The sequence below is a fragment of the Sceloporus occidentalis genome, unplaced genomic scaffold (assembly GCF_023333645.1).
Source record: "Sceloporus occidentalis isolate IW3139 unplaced genomic scaffold, rSceOcc1.0.p SCAF_5, whole genome shotgun sequence".
Classification (NCBI taxonomy): Eukaryota; Metazoa; Chordata; class Lepidosauria; order Squamata; family Phrynosomatidae; genus Sceloporus; species Sceloporus occidentalis.
In genome coordinates, this window is record NW_028316985.1 from 26,013,537 (window position 1) to 26,029,508 (window position 15,972).

Here is a 15,972-nt window from a genome sequence, read left to right on the forward strand (position 1 = left end):
GGGAAAGCCGCGTTTTGGTGCGAAATAGCGCCGAAAAGCACCAAAACTTTTTTCGCAAGCCGGGGAAACGTTCGTAACCCGGAAATAATTAATTAATGTTTTTTTCTTCGTAACCCGAAAAATTCGCAACGCGGCGCGTTCGTATCCCGGGGGACGAGTGTATACCATTAGAGCTCTCCAGCAGAGACCTATAAGTACAGGCATACATCATTTAAAAATGCCTCTGAGAAGGAAGTTTCTTTTCAAACATTTTTATGACTATCCAGCTCCCCTTTCCTCCTTGTCCTCTATCTAGTTAGAAGAGTTTTTAAAGCAGCATCAGCATTAGGAGGATGGTGAAGGATGGGTTGCAGATGTATGTCTATAGTAAACAATGCAATAAACTTGAGCAGGAAAATAACAGGATTCTACTCTACTCTTGCTTGGGGGAAATACATGTGGAAGGGATCTAGGAGCCAGACTGAATATAAGTGAACAATGTGACGCATCAGCTAAGAAAGTCAATGGAATTCTAAGCTACATCAATGCAAGTATAGTGTCTAGATCAAGGGAAGTAGTAGTACCACTTGATTATGCTTTCATGAGACTTCACCTGGAAAACTGTATCCATTTCTCCTCACCACAATTCAAGAAGGATGTGGACAAGCTGGAGTGTGTCCTGAGGAGGGCGACCAAAATGGTGAAAGGTCTGGAAACCATACCCTATCAAGAGCACCTGAGGGAGCTGGGTATGTTTAGCCTGGGGAAGAGAAAGTTAAGAATATGATAGCCTTGTTCAAATATTTGACAGGAGGATGGAGTAAGCTTCTTTTCTGCATCTCCAGAAACTAGGACATGGAGCAATGGATGGAAATTACAGAAGAGGTTCCACCTCAACAGTGGAATACACTCCCTCGGAGAGTGGTAAAGTCTCCTTCTTTGGAGATCTTTAAACAAAGGCTGGATGGCCATCTGCCAGGAATGTTTTGATTGTGTCTTTCTGCATGGCAGGGCATTTTACTGAATGGCCCTTGTGGTCTCTGCCAGCTCTATAACTTTGTGATTCTGTGACCTGGTTATTTCCTTTCATATGTGTATATCTTTAGTTCTGAACAAAAAGTCTGCTGAACATGTTAAAGCTGCTCACTTTTGTTGTTGTTTGGTGGTGAAGGTGATATAGGAACTTATCCCTATTCTTACAATGTTATTTCTGCTTCTGGTACCAAAGTTTCTGTTAAAGAAGCAATGCCCAGGAACATATCTATTTTGTTAACCGAGGTATACCTGTACCTCATCATACTACAAATTTCAGGATTTTAAAGAATGGATCCATCAGAATTACAGAGGTATTGAACTGTTTAAATTGTACAGTGCAGATACACCATTAGTATGAAACCCTATGCCCACTTAATAGTGAGGAATAAATCCCACAGAATTCTGTGGATAAGGTCAACACACACAGCATTACCAACTATTCAATCTCAAAAACCAGAAAGATTTTTCAGAGAAGATTAAAATACTTCCCTGTCTTTGAATTTTAGCCATTGCTTTATGTAATATTAAATATTAGCAATTGCTGCATTTAATACTATTGAGACTTGGGTTCACCCAAACACATAGAGACACATACACTTACTAGTACAATCAAAATGGGGGGAAATGCTTATCAGATAATGGAATTGTAAATGTGGTCAAATAATTCAAACACTAAGGGCCACAATTTAATTGGAAGTAATTATAGTCTTTTCTGAAGTATAATTATAGAGTATTCTTTCCTTTGACATTCCTACTAGAGAAATAAAAATAAATAAAATTATGTCAAAATTGTGTGATTCTAATCCAATGATTTCGATCAGGCTTCAAACAATAACAAGGGCCAAGTGTCAGAGGAGGAAGAAAGTAAGAGTAAGTCTTTGAAATATTTCATAAGAGGATAGTATAAAGGAGTTTGTTTTATATACAGGAAAATAGAAAGCAATCTCTATTTCTTAGAACTTTAAAAATAAAGTTCCTTTAAAAAAAAACCCAAGATGAAGAACTGTCTATTCTTATAAGCATTCTACTCAATCAGTTTTTGTGCAATGTGGTGCACTTGCTTCTAACTCATTTTTGAGGATGAAAGATCTTCCTCTGATGGACACCCAGGCCTAGGTTTAGGACACCCAGTAGAGTCAAAAGGAGATATATAATTTGAGGAACATTTTGTTATGCCATTGTTAACCATAGGCAGACCTATTTCATACGAATCAGGGCACACCTTAAGAACTCTGTCAGAAGTCTTTCCCCAGGATCTTTCCCACAGCCCTATTTAATAGGTTTTAGATGCCAGTCCAAGACCTTTTTAAAAAAATCACCAAGGGGTTTAATTAACCAATTTTAGCAACTGTTATGATAGCATTTTATGTGAATCCATGCTTTTCAGTTCTTTTCTTTTTAATCTGCATGCATTTATGTTGGCTTTTGCAAGTTTCTAAGCATCTGTGTTTAAAAGAGGTACAGATAGGTGTGTGTGGCATTGAGTCAATCAAACCAACCAACCTGTCTGATAAGTTGTGAAAACTGGCTGTGCCAGAGGCCATCACAACAATAGACACTCAGGATAATTCAGCTCAAGAGCTTAAGGGACTTTCCTGGGCTAGAACTGACAGATATTTCTCAAGGAAAAATATAAGCTTCTGGATCCCTTTCCACTATGTTTTGGAACTACTCATACTCAGCAAAACTATATAAACACCATTCATTCATGAACATACATACTGTGTCCTTCAACTGGTTCCAAGTGTAGCTTACAAGTAGTTAAAATCAGGATAAAACAAATGTAAATAAACAAGCAAAGTTAATACTTCATCATATTAAAAACTGGTGCAAAAAAGAAGAAAGTACAAAGGCATGCCTGCTGCTAAACATAAAGAAAACAAAAATAATTACCACGAAGGACCTACATAAATGTGAATTAGACAATGAAGAAATTGAAATAGTCAAAAGGTTTCTTGTACCTGAGATCAGACATCACCCAAAATAGAGACTGTAGTCAAGAAATAAGAAGAAGACTAGGAATGGTAAGGGTAGCCATGAAAGAGTTAGAGAAGATCCTAAAGAGTAAAGACTTACAACTGAGCACCACAGTTAGAATTATCCAATCCATAGCATTCCCAATCACTATGTATGGATATGGGAGCTGGACTGTGGAAAAAGCAGATAAAAAGAAAATCAACTCAGTTGAGATGTGGTGTTGGAGGAGAGTGTTGAGGTTACCATGGACAGCCAGAAAGACAAACAAATGAGTCCTTGAGCAAATCAGGCCAGAAATATTCCTGGAGGCCAAGATAATTAAATTGTGGCCATCATACTTTGGTCACATCATGAGAAGGCATGACTCATTGGAAAAGACACTAATGCTGGGAAAGGACGAAGGTAGAAGAAAGAGATCCAGACTCTACACCAGATGGCTAGATTTAATTAGGGAGGACACAGGAATGAGTATGCAGGAAAAGAGCTGCACAGTACAGGACAGGGAGACTTGGAGATATACCATCTACAGAGTCGCCATGAGCTGAAGTCGATGCAAGGGTAGCTAACCACAACAACAACAAGAACAGAAATAATAATAAGAATCAAGCACCATAACAGCAAAGTGCAGAGAATAAAGTTCTAGGAAAATAAAAGCATGTGTTATAACTTGATAGTTATTTGATATTTATTTTAATGTGTTGTTTGTACATTTTTGTTCAATGATATTGTGTATCAATTTTGTATTCCATTTTTTAGAATGTAAGCCACTGGCAGATCCATTTTATTTTGTTTTGTTGTAATCTCTTTTATGTACACCACCGTGTAAACCTTCAGTGCTTTATTTATAAATAAATAAATAAATAAATAAATAAATAAATGTGCCTTGTACCCCAATGATACCAAGGTAGAAGCCATGACATCTTACATGAGATAGCACTCTACAGTCTTGGTGATATGACTGAGTAGGCCATTTTTCCTTCAGCCATCCACTACATTGCAGGTTCTGGAGCCAGTAGTGGAAGTAGATCTTTATTAACACACATGTTCAGTTATTGTTTATGCTTATTGGTCCATGATATGTAGCCTCATTTTCCAGAATCATGCCATACTGATGATAAAATTTGTCTAGGCAGCCCAGTGTTACAGATCAGTTTAGCCATTGTTTTAAATATTTCATAGCCTTCCTGTTCTCCTCAGATGTCTTAAATCAAATTTGGTTCTCCATTTGCCATTATTATCACACTGATAACTTGCCAGGACAAGGGTGAGTTTGAATTGTTTTTGATAGGTATGCTTGCTTAAGCTATGTCTGTAGCTTTCAGAGGAAAGTGTGTGTCCCTTTCTTTGCAATTGCACTGCCAAAATTTGGCAGTGCCCTTGAAAACACAGTGGTGTCAAAAGGGGTCCAGGATCAGGCAAGGGTTCTGCATGTGGCCCACAGACTACTGTCACTCATCCCTGGTCTTAACCTGGTTTCATTTTCACAGTGTCCTTCACAAAGAATTCTATGAACTGTTGTGTGTGTGTGTGTGTAAGGAACTGGAGATCTCCACTAGAATTCAAAACACTTTAACCAAACTAGAATCCTCAGTGTTCCTTGGGAGAAACTATGATAGCTGTACTGACTTACATTGGTAAGAATAGATTTGCCCTTATATTTTATGGAACACTTTTTGATGCATTAAAGGCATACAATATACAAGCAAAACAAAAAAGGAAGAAAACAAAGAAAAAGAAAGAGACAAGGGAAGAGAAAAAAGAGAAAAGGGTCAAGAGAAACACAATAAATGTTTAGAAAGACTTCTGACTTTCTTTACAATTATTATAATGTTTACTATATGAAATCGTATTTATCTGACTAAAAAAAATATATAAACATCTTCAGCTTAACCAAACCTACTAATTATCAAACCCCAGTTAACATTTTATTTTTTAGTTTCCTGCAAAATATCCATCAAAGGCTTTTGGTCTTTAAAAAAAGTCACCAAGGATTTTGAAAGCAGATAACTTATCCATCTCGGTTAGATCAGTCATTATAAACAGCTTGTCCTCTTTTGTTGGAATTTTGGTATTTTTCCATTTCTTACCATACAGCAGTCTTGCAGTAGTAGTCATATATAAAGTGTCCTTCCTGACCATGTTGTAGTACCACGCCTTCTACAATGTCCCCTTCTCATTACAGTATTTCTCAGAAATTGGCCAATGATATGAACAGAAGTTCACACTCCAGCATGAAAGAGGTGAGGAATTGTATCAGGATGGCAATTATTTGTCTGGACTCAGTGGTGCCATCAGGGCATTAGAGGAAATGTTGGGAGTCCTACTCAGTAGAGTTAACAGAATCAGGGCTCAGAAAGTTAGTTTTTTGAACTGCAGTGCCACTGGCCATGCTGACTGGGAGATTCTGGAAGGGGCTGTCCAAAAATTCATTTTTCTAGGTTCTAAGAGGGCCCCAGATATAGAAGGATAGACTTTCCAGACATGTTCAACTAAGTAAAGCAATACACATTACTATCTAGAGAGGGCCCCTCCCATGAGACCATTAAATCCAGCGTCTAATATTGCCTAACTGCACCACTGTCTGAGATGCCAATCGATTCTACAGCTTTAAATCAGCAAAATAAGATTGGTGTTATCAGATGTAGCATACTATTTACATGCAATGGTTCAGCACAGCTTCATTTATAAGGTCCTTGGGATCCTGGAAATATGCTTAACTTCTGAATAATCAATAGAAGTTTGTTTAATCATAAGTATGAATTATTTATGCCATTCTATACCCACCTTTCCTCTGTGGAACTCAGGGTGATAAGACATATCTTCTCCCTTGCAATGATTCCATATGGCAACCCTTTTGGGTAGCTTCACAAGGTCTCTCAGTGAGCTTCATAGATGAATGAGAGCTTTCTGAGTCATACAACAGTCTAACATCCTGACTACTATACCACACTGCTCACTATAGAGGAAAGAAGAAAGTTATTCAGACTTCAGATAAATGTACATGAAAGCATGTAGTTCATGGAACATAAGAATGACACATCATAGAATTTGTCCTGCAAAATGCTAAGGTTCTAGTACTTAATATCATTTATATACTTTGGTTATGAACAGAATTATTATGAACATCTCAGAGGACATAGATTTAGATACTGGAAGCATTTATTTAACTGATACAAATGATTCTGTCCCCAGGCCAAATTGTGCTTGTGTATGTGTCTTCAACTCGCCTGTTAACTTATGGTGACCTCATGGATTTCATAGAGTTTTCTTAGCCAAGGAATATTCAGAGATGATTTTGCCAGTTTTTCCCTCTGAAATATAGCCTACAGCACCTGGTATTCATTGGTGGTCTCCTATCTAGGTATTCATCAGGACTGAACCTGCTTAACTTTCAAGATCAAACAGGATCTGGTGCCTTTATGATATTTAGGCAGTATACTAGGCTTTAAAAATAATATTTAGACCATAAATGGAAGATACTGACATCAGAGCCTCCAATATATCCAAAAGCCAGCAGGATATATTATGGAGGAAGCTAGAGTTTCGACTCCTAACATGAGGCAACTGTGTTTGTATTTTACTGGTTGAAAAAACAAAATAAAAACCTGCCACTTTAATAAATAGGAAGAAACTCATTTAGATGAGTCCTGATGATGGTCTAAATGTTGCCTCCTCCCCAAGTGGTATGGGGGTGGTTGGGAGCTGAGAGGACTATGGATGCAGAAGATCCATTAGTTTCTCCTCTCACCCCTTGTTATAGCCCAACATGTCCCCCACTCCCTGCCATAAGGTCATCGATAGAGGAAGCCGCTGCAGACTCCTTCAAGATTGGCCAAAATGAGGACTTCAAGATCATATAAGGTTAGAGGACATTTTAAAAGTTAAGATACAGTTGAACCCAGAGACTTTTTTTCTTGGAATGCTGACCGACCAAACTGAGAAGAAACATGAGAAGAAACATGAAAAGACATTACAACATATGATTAGTACAGCAGCAACAATAATATATTCTCAGAAATTGAAGGACATTGAAATATCAACAGATGAAGACTAGCCAATGAAGGCAAGTGAACTTGCAAAAGCAGATAAATTGAGAATGCTGTTCAGAGAAATCTTTTAAAAGATTTAAGAAATTGGGAATATGAGTCAGTTTGGGGCTTTGTAAGATAAACAGAATTTTATGTTGTAGAGACATATATATGTTATTACATATAAGGAAGTATAGTAATAGTGATTACTATATTCTGAGGACAGGAGGAGCAGGATGACATAACTGCAAAGGAGGACAAGGCACCACATAATGTAGGGCATTCAAGCAAAATGTAGGACATTACCAAAGAAAAGCTAACATTTTTGCAATTTTAATCCATTGGCTCTCGCTCTAGCTGTCTTAGTCTTCGATGTGACAACCCTTCAGCTATTTAAAGAGAGCGATCATGTCACCGCTTAGTCTTCTCTTATCCAGATTAAATTTACCCAGCTCCCTAAATTGTTCCTCATAAGGTTTAGTTTCCAGAGCTTTGAAGATCTTGGTTACCGTTCTCTGTTTGTGTTCCACCTTGTTGATATCCTTCTTGAATAGCTAATGGGAAGAATCAGAGAAAACATGGTACATATGTGTCATTTATCCATTTGATAATATATTCCATTAACTCTTTTAAGCAACAACACAAGAATCTTGATATTTTGTCAACTCCATTATGCACAGCTATATGTGACATATTTTACTTGGAAATAAAGCAAAATATAGGGTCAGAGGTTAGTGCAAACTGTTCCAGTAAGCTAGGGAAAGAAGTGAAATTAGCTATAGAAATGAAGACCAATCAATACTGGAAATACACAATAGAGAAGACATTCAGCATTAAATAACATTTTGTAGTTGTTGTCCCAGAATATTTAAACAACAAAGATTTTTTTAAAATCAAATGTTCTTAAGGAAATAGTTCTGAACATGAATAAGGTTGCTAAAATGGGCGGGGGAGAATGAGGACACATTTGAAAATACATGTCTAAATACTATAAACCTTTATTTACTTGGGAGTAAAACTGACTGAGCTCTAAGGGTCTTACTTTTGAACATAGCAGCAAAGGTTTGCAATGATAGTAAATGTATTTCATCATTTAAGGTTGTCTCTGTAAAATATATAACCCCTATGTCTCATGAGTTCAAGGAAATTAACACATTCAGATTTGGTAGACTTGTCCTAGATAAAAATTTGAAATCATAGATAAAATTAAAAAAACTAAAAGGCAAAAGAGCAGTAGACTAAAATGACACCCACATAGACCCAATACAAAGAGCACTATAATGAAGAACTAATAACTTCCTCAACAAAACCACAAGGCATCAGAAACAAACTTAAAAGGCCATTAGCAACACAGATTAAAACTAGGTTGGCAAACTTGCCATTTAAAGGCCTTTCTAAGAAAAAGGGTATTTTCCATATGGTAGAAGTTTGTAAGAAAGTGTATGGCATAGGCCTCTCTCAGAAGGGAGGTCCTGAGTCTGGATGGTCACTATCAGGAAACCCTGGTCCCTGGTCCCTGTCTGCATAGATCTATGGAATTGATGGAATAAATAAAATAGCTACCATTGACAGTTTTTATAGGAGGCTACTCAAGACATTTTGCTTCCTGAGGACACCATGCACATAGTGCTTCTGCAAGTCGTAGAATCATAGAGCTGGAAGATACCTTAAAGGCCATCCAGTCCAACCCTTTGCCATGCAGGAATATACAATCAGAGCACCCCATACACATGGCCATCCAGACACTATTTAAAAACCTCAAAAGAAGGAGATTGTACCACACTTTTGTGTTCTACTGGTACAGAAGTTCTTCCTAATGTTGAGGTGAAACACTGGTTGAAGTCAAGGTGCATAAGATAGTCAAATTATTTTGGCACCCAAGGTAAAAGATCTCACAATTTCCTTGTCCCTTTCCTGGCTATAAAAATACAGTCCCAATAAATTAAATAACTAAGAATATTATACCTTTGTTGCACCTTACATTTGCTATTTGAGGCAGCCATGGACTTCTACCTAGTGGTAGAGGTGGCCTTGATGTGGTAAGTGGGAAGGCTAATACAGAGCCAGCATGGCGTAGTGATCTGAGTGTTGACTAGGATCTAATCTGTGCTACAGAAATAATGCAGTTTGATACCACTTTAACTGCCATGGATCAATGCTATGGAATTCTGGAATCTGTGAAGTTTGTTGTGGCACTAGAAGTCTCTGACAGTGAAGGCTAAATATTTCACAAAACTACATATCCCAGAATTCCATAGCATTGAGCCAAGGCATTTAAAGTGGTGTCAACCTGGAATATTTCTGCAACACAGATTAGACCTAGGATTCTGGAGACAAGGGTTCAAGTCCCTGCTTGGTCATGGGAATTCATTGAGTGACTTTAGGCAAGTCACATTATCTCAGTTTCAGAGGAAGGTACTGTCAAACCCATTCTGAACAAATCTTGCCGCGAAAATCCTGTGATAGGTTGAGGGTCCCTATAAATCAGAAAATGACCTAAAGGCAAACATTAATAGAGGAAAAAGTGCTTCCTCAGATGTCCCAGTCCCCAACCATAAAATACTTTAAATATCACCACCAACACTTTGTACCAAGTCATCCAGTTATTTGGAGGGGTGCATTTAATGATCTGAGAGACCAGGGCCCTTATCAGATGAGTGTGGAACTGGGGGTCTTGCGCACTGGGTGGTTCGAATTCGCGTTATTTCGCAAAGAACCATCATACCTGGGAGTCCTTCCACATTGGCAGGATTCAAATTGGCCAATCCGCATTCGCGCGAAGTGCATTCAGTGCAGAATGTTTCGTCACACCGGAGCTCAACATGCGGATTGGCCGATTCGTATCGGCCGCCTCGCACATGCTCAGTGGTGCCCTGCATGGGTTGCGACCTTAAACGCTTCCGGGGTGAAAGGGGAGGTCACGTCATGACAGCCCGGTAAACAGCTGGAGAGCCAGCTCATGCACATTAACAATCGCGATACAACGTGCCCGTTACTGTTCCCTCTGTACATTCCTGCTTGGTTTTAATGTGACCTTTCCTTGCAACAAATTAGCAATGCCCGGTTCTGCGTGTGTGTGTGTGAGTGTGTGTGTATGTATTCGGGGGGGGGGGAGGAGCAGTTCCAGCGGCTGTCAAAGAGGCTGGATGGCCATCTGTCAATGGGGATGCTTTGATTAAGAGTTCCTGCATGGCAGAAGGAGGTTGGACTGGATGGCCTTTCTTGGGGTCGCCGTGATTCCAGCGGCTTCCTCCTCCTCCTCCCGGCTTGGGATCCAGCCTGGGCTGCATCCCAGGCAGGGAACAGGCGCGGGGCCGCTAGAATCGCGGCGATCGCCACCGTTCCAGCGGCCTCCTCCTCCTCCTCCCGGCTTGAGAGGCATCCCTGGCTGCATCCCAGGCAGGGAACAGGCGCGGGGCCGCTAGAATCGCGGCGATCGCCGCCGTTCCAGCGGCCTCCTCCTTCTCCTCCCGGCTTGAGAGGCAGCCTAGGCTGGCTCCCAAGCCGGGAGGAGGAGGAGGAGGCTGCTGGAACCGCGATTCCAGTGGGCCCCGCGCCTGTTCCCTGCCTGGGATGCAGCCAGGGATGCCTCTCAAGCTGGGAGGAGGAGGAGGAGGCCGCTGGAACCGCCCCCCCCCCCCCGCTTCCCTGGAACCGGCAAGAGGAAAGACCCACCGGAAGTAAAAATTGGAATCTGGGGGTCTTGCGACGGAGTTCAGGACTGGGCATTCATACCAGACCCATTCGCACTGAGATCGAACAGAGCCCCAATCCGGATATCCGCCAATCCCCTTACTCAGCGCACTGGCCAACACGCTCCAAAAAGAGGAGACAGTACGCATTCAGTTCGGCAGCTCGCGCATTCACGTGAGTGCGGATTGGGCCATTCGAATGCAGGTATGATGGTTCTTTGCGAAATAACGCGAATTTGAACCACCCAGTGCGCAAGACCCCCAGTTCCACACTCATCTGATAAGGGCCCAGGAGACCCCAGGAAAGAAAGGTTTTGCTGTTTTCAAATAAAGGCAGAAAGGAAGCCACAGTTCCTGGTCTTCACTCTTCTTTTCTCCAATAAAGTTTTCTGTGTAAACCTACCACTACAATATCTTGTCGCTGAGGTAGTGGGGAGCAAAAAATGCAATCATGCCTAAGAGAGACAGATTAAGATCCACTCAACAGAATATCACCTCCTCCATTTTTCCTCTGTAGAAGCCACTACAGTGCCTTGTTCAAATATGTTATGTTTGACAGAGGGAAAGGGGGACTGCCTAACTCAAGGTAATTTGGCTCATTTTGCCAGCAGATCTGCATGGCTACCTATCAGAACTCACCCCACATTTAAGTGCCTTTTCCAATAAAGAGCAACATTATTTACAGTAATGAGACTGCTGGGAGGGGTGGAGAGGAAAAGGTTATGTGGTTGTGTCCATTTGTTTTATGGGTCTCTCTGCTTGGCAACAGGCTTTTACTTTAAACAGTGCTTTCTTGTCAAAGGTGGGCATGCAAATCCTACACTCTCCTGTCCTGTAGAAAGGGCTTTATGTATGTCGATGTCACTGTAAAGCAGGTTGTAATGACTCAAGTTCATGCATTGTGGCCTAATTAAGTCGGCTCAGATCTATAAAGCTTTTAGCTGACCTGTAAGCAGCTGTACTGTGCAGTTTGAATCCAGAAGGAACACACATTCAACTGGAAAGCTTCAGAATCTGCTAGGTCTAATGTTTATTCACTAGCAACATAAGGACAGATATTGTATCAAGGAACTCTGGAGACAGTAAAATGAATGCCTGGGTGCTGTGAAGACAGTAAATAGTTTCTGATAAAGATGATCACCAAATTTTGATTCAAAAAATACCTGTTAACTCAATATAGCTACCTTGAGTTCATTGCCACGACTCATTATTATTTTATCCCAAGATTTGGTTTATAAAGGGGTGTTCTAAATGCTCAGCCAGAGAGCTCTGGTGCCTCACCAGAATACAGACCCCAGAATTCTATGCAGCAGTAGTTAAAAGTGGAATCATAGCACTAAAATTGAGTAGGTACCATGGAAGGGTCCTTGGTAGTCCCTGGCAACCTTCTTTCCGATTACTAACCATGTCTGATCCTGCTTAGCTTATGAGGTCAGATGGGATCTGTGCCTTTAGACAAAGCAGTGGTTAAAGTGAGAGAAATTCCATCATTACCTTTATTTTTTCCTCAGACTGAAGTGGTGACTCCAAGCACATTACCTATTCTGCCTACTTATAACTGTTTGGGGTGGGGACATTCCTCTTCTCTTGTCTCTCCCATGTGGTTACATGTTCTCCCCCATGTTTTCTCCCCCAAGATGTTATAACCACCAGCCAAACAATAATAATAAAAAAATTTATTCCCTCTTTTCACTTTGTGGACTATCAACTCTTCAGGACAAAGAACTGAAGTCCTATATTCTGTTACATTCCATGCATGCTAACAGTACTATTATATAAATAAAAACTATATCCTCAGCCTTAGAAACAACTACACCTACTACTTTAGAAACTACTACAGTTACAGAGAGAAACAGGACATCTCCTCATGGGAATTACTCTTGAGGGAAAAAAACCTAGGGCATATCATCATGGAAGAAAAGAGACATTCCTACTCCATTCCCATACTAACCTGTTTAGATGACACACGGGGCCAAATGGGAGGAACCTGGGTCCAATCTACACTCCAAGGCAATTCTCTGGAGTAAAAAGAGTCCCCATTTGCCTTGAATTAGGTTAGAAACTCTGGAGGGACAGAGAAAGGAACATCAGTGGGCAAGCAGGTCAGGAGAAGGTACCTTGTGCCAGGCAAGCTGCTAACCTGGTGAAGTGTGCAAACAGTGCTGCCGGTACTGGTCTGTTGTGGATGCTGGTAGACAGCTCATCCTTACTGCAGATCTGGAAGCCTCAACAGTAAGTTGGGTTTTCCGTCAGTGTGGACATTCTTTGTGGGATCTTGTAGTAGGGATGGCTAATGCTGGATTTTTATAAGCAAGATAGCGTTGTGTAGAATCACTGTTTTAATCCTGTTTCTAGCTGACAAGAGAAAAGCAGTGCCTCAGCAACAAGAAAAGACTGCAGTGTGGAAGCAATCTTTGACATTGTCATAAATCTGGCTATTATTCCTCCAGGGAAGAGAAACACCTGGCCTTGGTGATATGTTGATTAGTGGAATTATAAAATTAAACAACAGTACATTGAAATTGCTAGGATGTTTAAAACAATGCATTTTGATTTAACTTTTAAATGAGATGCATTTAGCCATACATGCAAGGAAAATGTTGGATTTGATTTATTTGTAAATGTAAAATGTTTCATATTTTGGTTGTGCAAAACAACAACAACACAAAGGTCAAGAAAAACATCATAATCTGTGGTTTTAGACATTGTAACCAGAAGAACAATTCTTTTTTCTTCTTTCAACTCAGAATATCTTGGTTCAGTGGCAGATAAAAGCTGATTATAACCCGGCAAAGAAAATAAAAACACAATCACATTAAGCATAAACTTAAAACAGGAGTGAAAAAGAGAACTATAAACTCTGCTTGAACTTCTTAATTGTTCTTGAAGCTATGCAATCATCTGGAAACTAAATAATGAGAAAACTTCAATCATATTTTACATCCCTGATCCATGATTGTTATATAAGGCTGTTTCATTAAGGAAATGAATGACGCTATCCTAGACCTGAGTTACATGGGCTGCAGGACTAAAGCAGGGCTAGGATTCATTAAGCCCTCCAGATGTGTTTGGAATTAAACTCCTAGCATAGCCAGTGGTAAGGAATGCTGACAGTTATGATCCAACAACATCTGGATTGCCACCTCTGGGGTAAAGAATTCTGCAGAAGCCTCACTACATCAGTGAATCTCAAGATATAGCACCATTAACAATATACCTAATGGAAGAAACTCTGGATGTGGTTACATAAGTTATTCTACTCTGACCTTAGCATCATCCCAGCTTCCTTGTCAGTATGCTTTAACAGAATCAGCCTACTAAGTGTATAGGAGTATTTTCACTGTATACATGATCATTCCTCACCTTGGGAGCTTCTAGATGTGTTGGACTACAGGCTCATGTTGGATCGGGTTGATGGAAGTCATAGTCCAATACATATGGAGGTCCCAGATTGGGCAATAATGACATATACCAACAGCTGGTGCTATCAACAAGTCTTTCTGGCCAGTTGTACTGTTGCCTGACCTGGGTGTAAAATTCTATCCTCTCCTCTCTCCCAGGTTGAGTTTATTTTGCTCTGTGGCAATTCAAGTAAGCTGAGGACAAAGTGAAAGGAAGAGAGAGAAACTGGGACATTTTTAAAGCAGCTGAAAAAGTGGGACAACAGAGGATTAATCAGGATTAATCTTTCTCAAATTAGAATAGTAGGAGAATATGCTGTAAACCAGAGCCTCTCCTCTGATGTGGTAGACATACTATGGATCAATCATGAGTACCTTATTTGTGCCCATTGGAAATGACTGCTTCTTTCTTTCCTGGTAACTGTCCACTGACTGGCAGCCAATGCCTCACAGACCAGCACTGATCCATAGACTGGTCCATCATGTTAAGGAGCACTGTTGTAGACTGCACAAGAAGCCATAGCTAGGTCCTCTATTCCATGGTTACAGTTCTACTTAAATACAGAATGATGGGACACAGCAAGAGACTGTCTAGATCAGGGGGTAGGCAACCTTTTTGATCCGGGGGCCGGGTTGCTGTCCCTCAGACAACGGGGGGGGGGGGGGGGGGGAGCCAAAAAATAAATAATTAAATAATTTTAAAAATCATATATATAAATAAACTGGGACAAATGTAGGACAAAATTTTCAAATGGAGGACACTTTTTTTTAAAAATGGAAGACACGTGAAAAATGTTAATATAAACGCATGTTTCTGAGGCTTCTATAGACAGTTGCCCCCCCTTGCCCGCTGCTTGCTCTCCCTTGCCCCCACTTGCTCCCCCTTGCCCGCCGCTTGCCCCTCCGCCCGCTTCCTCCTGATAGGCCAAAGGCCCCTTGCCCTCGCACGAGAGGCCAAAGGCCCCGGCGGCAGGACTGGGCTGAGGCTGGTCCCAAGGCCTCGCAGGGCTGCATCCGGCCCGCGGGCCATAGGTTGCCTACCCCTGGCTAGATACCCCTCCACCTATAACTGGCATGTGTGTGTGTGCACATGTGCGTGCAGTGGCCATTTGCATGGATGTGGCAGTTTACATGGGGTTGTAATGGCATCACTTGGCTGGGACTGGATCAGGTGACTATTGTGTCAGTTCTGACTGGTGGTGTATATTGTGAATACCAGGAGCCAACATGGTATAGTGGTTAGATCGTTGGACTATGACTCTGGAGACCAGGGTTCAAATCAAGCTTTAAAATCCACTGGCCAAGTCACACTCTCTCAGCTTCAGGAAATGGCAATGGCAAACTCCCTCTGAAGAAACTTATCAAGACAACTCTATGCTAGGTTCATCTTAGGGTCACCATAAGTCAAAATGATTTGGAGGCACACAACAACAACCAACTGTGAAAACCAGGTTTGAATGATGGAATTGCCCTTGTCTTAGCTACACCATACAGGTTCAGGGGGAGAGAATCAAGGGTTATATTTTAGCATGAGCTTTCGTGGATATAAACCCATTTCTTTGATACTGTATCTGAAAAAGTGGCTTTATATCCACAAAAGCTCATGCTAAAATAAAAACAAATTATTTTTACAGGTGCTGCCACAGTTCTCCTACTCCCTTCCTCCTTTTTCTTTGAAAAAAAACAACAACCCATGAATGCCTTTAAAACACACACAAAGCACCATGCTGAATATTAGAAGTTTTACAGTGAAATTCCATTTTGGAAAACTGCAGATGACAAGAACAAACCTGGGAAAGTACGTGAAAAAAGGGCTGGAAGTTGTGATCCTTCTTTAGATTTTACTCTTATTCTGGAAAT